A 6,769-nucleotide genomic window follows, 5' to 3' on the forward strand; every position below is an offset into this window, starting at 1 on the left:
CACTCTATATGACAAAATGAAGCTTTTGTAACCAACTTAAACTCAAGTAAATTCTGATTTGTGGGATGTGTGAACAGCATATAAATGTTCTTGACAATTTAATGCAAGTTATAGTTCAATATGAGCCGCTTCATTATGTATGCGTTCTTACATTTACCATCCTTATGCACCCTAACTATGGCGGCTGCATTTTTTGACTGTTCTTTTGAAGATGACTCAATTTCAGGCAGGAGTGATATATTCAGTATGCAAAGTAGAACTTCAAAGTGCCACCTTGCGATTGAATGTATTTGTTTAGTGGTTTTCTATGTCACCTCAGGCCTAACTCACCCAATTCACACATCTTAAAATTGTCGGATATCTGCTACAATCTCCCGAACGCACCGTAAAGCTTTCACAAGGCTCCTGTTGTCACAATTTACAGGCTCACCTAAAGAACCCATACCACTAGTTTTGTTAATATGTGGTGAGAAGAACGCCAGCAATGTATCATCCCACATATGTCATGTGCGGCTTCACATAAAAAGTCTATAACTGTAAGACGGAGTGTGGGGTCTTCAAAATGCGTTCTCTTTTACAGTGCTAATGGTGTCAAGGTCTCAATGTCTGACAGGGCTCTGAGTGACACAGGTGACAGGGTTGGAATGGGCTATGAGGTCTGATAGAGGTGCGATTCCATTTCTATTGTCGCCGTTGTGCCCGGAGCGCTTCTTCCATTGTGCGTACCCTCCACAGTCACCTCTCTCCCCCTCCCGTTTGCTCTCTGTTCTTCTCTCCTTGACACGTTCCTTTTCCCCCAAATCTAATTTAAAATTGGCTGGTCAGCACAGACCTGACCTCTCCATTACATAACTCATAATTGAGTTGGAGAATTTAAGTCATTTAAGTATCTCTTTCCCAAATCAGCAGGTTAGCAGGCAGGTCTCAGGGAATCTGAGGCTGTGAACAAGTGTAGGTGTCTCTCTGTGTACGTGAAAAGCCTTTAATGCAATTTTCTCTGCTTGCAAATTGACATATCTTCGCAGCGATGACTATATCCTGAAGTTATGCTTGTTGTAATCTTCATAAGCATGCATTTTCTGGAGAGGTGAATATCAGACTTCAAAGAAATATAGATGACTATGTGTGCTTCCAAAATAGGCGACTTTTCCAGCTGCGAAAACCTGCAGCATTCCTGCACTGATTGGCTTTGTGGGTTGGCCAGGTGTGATGGGCTTAGACAGGCTTATTTAGGATAATCTGTGACATTGCATGAGGGAATCGTCCTCACATGTTGGCAATCCAGACAGCCTGCACTCCTTCTAGCATACCAATCAGTGGCTTGAAAAGCTCTTGGTTTATTCTCCTTACGCGATGCATTGAAAGGTACATCAGTTTCAGGCCAGTCAGGTTTTTGTAAACTATTTTAATTTTGTTTTTCTGGTGCATTTTTAATTTGTAAATCTATAATAAAATTATAAATGATGACAATGTTCATATTTTTTCAGTATTCCATCTGATGATGATGATGGTGATGTTAAAGTTCTCAAACACTCTGCTTTTGCTATGGATACTTCATCAGGGTAAATAATAAATATGATTTTCATTGAAATATGATAATCATGAAATAATATAATTAGTATGTTTAAATCTGTAAATTAACTAAATAATGAATAATTACTCCTATAACATAAGACTTTTAAGACCCTCCTATTTTTGGAGGGGTTCAAGCCTAAATTAAGTGATCCAGACACCCGAAACCCCCATTTTTCAAACCCCGATGTCAACACAATAGGAACAGTGTGTATTAACCTGGTTTCCACTTCAGCAAGGTAACAGAAGATACACAGGATCTCACAACCAACTGACAGAGGGTTTTTTTATTCACAGAATACGGCAAGGAGTTAAACAACACCCACTGCAGGGCATCTCTGTGAATAAATCTCTCTTGATTGGGAATATTTTACTCAGTTTTGGAAATGCATATGCCATTTTCAACACCCCTGATGTCCTATGGTGATGATGAGAATATGATAAACCTACAGAGTGAACAGGGATTTCAATTAGGAAACAGCTAACAATGTCTCTTTTTTCATACATTACTAGGATTGGAAGTCTGAAGTCATTATTCCACCACTAATAGGATGAAAAATTGATCAATTGTTTGCATTTTATCCCTGAAAGGGTCTAATACGTTATCTGAGTCAGATTAAAAAAATAATTGTCTAGATTGTCTGAATAATACCTTTTCTTTTTAATTGACTTTCTGCTCTTTATATTTAGGGAAATACCATGGGAGCGTATCTGTTTGTGCAGTTATAATTGCATAACGATCACAGAGTGGACACTGCAAATGGAGAGACCTTTTTTCCTGACAGGATGATGAGGTGTCGGCCAGCTCAGGTGCATGTAAATGAAAGAGGCATCTAGCTGGAGAGCGGTGCGATGGAGAAGTAAAATGGGGTCTGACAGTGACAGATGGGGTGTGTCTTCAGCTATCGGCTCAGGCCCCGCCTCTACACCATGTTGCACTGCCCTTTGAAGGGTGCCAGGAAGTTGTGCCCTATAACTCAACAGCAGATTGGGGCATAAGCGGACAGAGCGTGAGAGCTGGCCGCTGCTGATAAAGCCTCGCCCTTGAGAGGTGAGGAAGGGACGGGAAAGGTGAGGAGAGGACAGACATTCACTTGGACATTTACCAGCAGCTCCGAGGATTAATTCAACATGCACCTGCAATCCCATAATTCCCAGAGCTCATCATGATTAGAGAGTTTTCCATTCACGTGTGCTCGCAATTGAAATTACTATTTGGGAAATTAACATAGAATTGTTGTATTTAAAGAGCGATGAGGAAGGCCAAGCTGTGAGAGTCAGGAATAGACAAAAAGCAGTGGTGGAGATGAACATAAATCTTAATGAAGATCAGGAAATAAACTAGAGTTGAATATGTTAGATTCATTTACCCTGCTGAAAAAAAACAGCATAAACCAGCCTAAGGTGATTAGCTGGTCTGTATGGCTGGTTTGAAGGTGTGTTATGAGCCTGTCATCTGGTCAGGCTGGGAAATCACTTTGCTGACTGGCTAAACCTGTTTGACCCAACTGGGAGACCAGCTTAAACAACCTGCTAAGACTGCCATAGGCTGGCCTAAGATGCTTTTATCAAATGGGTGTCTTATACTGTGCATATATATATATATATATATATATATAATTATTTTTGCTTATCAAATTGGTGTTATACTCTCTCTCTCTCTGTGTGTGGGTGTATATACATATATATATTTTTTTTTTCTTTTTTTTTTACACACAGTATATGACACCCATTTGATAAGCAAAATAATTCCTAATGGTACATATTAGCATGCAGTGTGTAACGTTATACAAGAGTTATTGAATATGTGTCAATAACTGTCTGAAATTTGCAGACATGCAGGTAATTGTCCATAACATCTTCAATCACTTCAGGCAGCTCACTTTTTAGGTATATTTTTACCTTCACCCTGCAGGCCCTTTCAGTTTCCTTTTTTATGTCTTCTCATTGTTTGATGGATGATGTTGCGCTGTTGTCATTTTTTAGCCATGTTTCTTTTGTTCTATAGAGGAAAATCAGTGCTATTGGGGCAAAAAGGAGACCTGACAATTGTGTTTAAATGAATTTAATCTATAGTCATTATGCTCAGGAAAAAATAACAAAAGGATTTACTTATTTATCACCACTTCTCGTCAAGAGGGACATTTGTAGGCTTACAAAGCTGCTTTCTGGGTTGATCTTTTTGTTTCTCGTTGGTCTCCTCATATGGCATACAGATGTCATAACATATATAGTGCAGTGGGAGCTAACTGTGGTTACCTAAATACTCACACTGTAGGTCAACTTAAATAGCTCACATTACTCACATGGTTAAAGACTAGTTGCAAACTACTAGGAAGCTCTAGCATCTGTTTAGCTTTTTATCTGGTGTAGGCCTAATGATATTACCTTTTCTTGAGTCAGATTGGACCCAAAGAAGGAATACCGTAGTGCAAACAGCTGCCCTAAAGCTGAAGACTGAATTCAGGAAGATTCATCAGGACTGGGTGTCTAACAGCTCATCAACTTCATTCATTGACTCTCTGAATGAATTCTATCAGGGGCATTCTAATAGATGAGTACAATCATTTCGTCTCTCAGTCTCTTTCTCTGAGAAAAGCCACTGATTTAACTAGATAGATAGACAAAAGTTTAAAAAGATTTCAAGTTTGAAGGTTCATAAGCCTTTCAGACAACTAAGATAGATAGATAGATAGATAGATAGATTATATTATATTATATTATATTATATTATATTATTTGTTTGATTTTCATCTTGCTCTGAAGGGCAAACATTGATTTTCCTGTCTAGCGGAGAAAGATGTGCTATGTCTTTGCCAGACATGCAGTGAAAACAATGAGTTATGTATCAGTTTATATAACCAATTTATTACAAGTCCTATTTTTGAGAAAATAATTTTGCTATTTTGGTTATTATCTCTGAAGCTGAAATGGTTGACAGGAAATAGGACGAAATGTATGCATTACTGTTTGCAGGCCAAGCATTCCTCTGGAGTGAAGCAGACCAATATAATGATTGTTGATATAAATGCTTAAATAAACATGACAATAAAGAGAATCAGTGTACAGCAGATAACTTTGCTTTGGAAAAGTTAAATTTAATCAAGAAAGAACATAAATAAACTTAGTATTAAATTATCAAGATGTAATAATATTGTCTGATAATGATAAATGAATGCATACAAATTTCCAGTATTGCCCCTTATCCAGTATGGTACAGATATGTCATCCATCCCTCATCATAGCTTTTGCTTAGTTAGTTTGGTCCTCTCTAATTGTTGCATTTTACACTCGAATCCCTCCAATACTTTCTCAGTCTAAGTTAGAGCTCTTGATTTCCCATGAGGCTTATTTTGAATGGTTTGAGAACATGTCCCTTTAATTAGCACAGCACTAATATTCATGGAAGATCTATAGCATAATGTAGAAAGCTCCAACTGCCTTTTTTATTCTTACTTTGTCTCTGCTACTCCATTTCTTCTGAGGTCTTGAGAAAAAGTAACCTGCTGTAATCAATATGTGTATAACATAGTTTCATCTCAGATCCAGTTAAATAAAGATTTTTTTCAAGGTCTCACCTTACGCAGAGGGAGCCTAACTTCAGTGACGTGCAATGTGTTCTGCTGTCAAATCCATTTGTCGTCGTGACTTTCAAAAAGACACCTTCACATATACCGAGGAGGTGTCAAATGTACCAGGAGGCAGCACATGATTAATATAATGTGAATTAGTGCAGACATCACTGTCTTCGCTATCTCTGAGTGCTGGGATTGTGGTCTGCTACAAGTGAAATACTATATTCCATGTGTTTAATATTCTGTGGAGTGAATCACTTTTTGGAAGAAACCAAATCTGGAGGGGTCAGTTTTAGATGTGATGATAAATATTCAATGTCTTCTTGCTTAGGATGCTGTGCACCGTCTCTAGATGAATGGTGAGGCAGGTTGCAGCTATATGCCTTGCAGGATGTTGGTTTATTCCTCTAAACGTCAGCGGCTTTGCAAGTTCAAGAGGGATGATTGAAATATGTAGGTTTGTGACGTCATGCTATCATAGCAACATAACTCAGTTCTTTTTTTAGAAACAGAAGACCAGAGTTTTCCAGCACAGACTGCTTGTTAGCAATGAAGGACATACAAATTGAAGACAAGAAAAGGGGAGAAGTAATCAAAGGAGAGCACATTGTAAAGATGGATCTGATGGAAAATGTGTAGAGCATTAAATAATGCACCATTCACCACACTGCTCTTAATCTGTATTTTTTATCTTGATTTCTGGCAGTAAAAATATTAAAACATCTTTATCTTTGTAGTTAACAGAAAAATTTGGATTCTGTCATCATTTACTCGACCTCACGCTGTTTGTAACCCACATTAGTTTTTTGAAGCACAAAAGGGGAAAGTTTTAAAGAATTGCCTTGTCTTTTCAATGCAACTACGCTTAAACTTTAAGGATTTAGGAAATAGCACCCTAAGTATCATGCAACTTGTGCACTGTGTTCCAAGTCTTATGAAACCATAATAACTTTGTTGGATAATCGTGACTGCTTGAATCAGCTGATTCAAATTACAGTTCTTCAAAAAATCTCTTGTGGTTTTTCACAGAAGAAAGAAAATCAGTTTGGAATGACATGGGGGTGAGTAAATGATGAAATTTAGGAACGTTCATGTTTGGGTGAACTATCCCTGTAAAATGTGAAATTGTATAAAATATTTCAAAGAATCTTTTCAGAGAAAGTCTGTTTTCTCTTAGTAGGCAAATAGTTTTTTTTTTCCAGTATAAATTTAGCAAAATATTGTGAAAATTATGCTTAAAATCGATTTGCAATAGGGTAATAAAATAAATATAATTCCAGATGTATTCTTTTAAAACAAATCTTATGCAATGTTCTTGTGCAATCTTGTTTTAAGGAGGTTTTCATATTTTAACTGGAAAAATGCTAATAAAGAAAACAACATTTGTAGCAACACAAAGTCGTTGGTTTGGTGCTGAGTAATTTTCAGTTGATTAAATAATGGCTTGTTGGTATTTTGCATCTATGAGGACAGGGCAACACATTTTTACAGCTAATACTGTGACAGATTCTGTTTGTGGGCAGTGATGTTAACAAAAAGTAGAATGCTTCCACTTTTGGCCTATTTCTGTCCTTACAAGTGCCACTAACTGAGTTCTTCCTTGTGTGCCCCTGGTAATAAAG

The sequence above is a fragment of the Sinocyclocheilus rhinocerous genome, unplaced genomic scaffold (genome assembly GCF_001515625.1).
Source record: "Sinocyclocheilus rhinocerous isolate Xijiao unplaced genomic scaffold, SAMN03320098_v1.1 scaffold1687, whole genome shotgun sequence".
Taxonomy (NCBI): Eukaryota; Metazoa; Chordata; class Actinopteri; order Cypriniformes; family Cyprinidae; genus Sinocyclocheilus; species Sinocyclocheilus rhinocerous.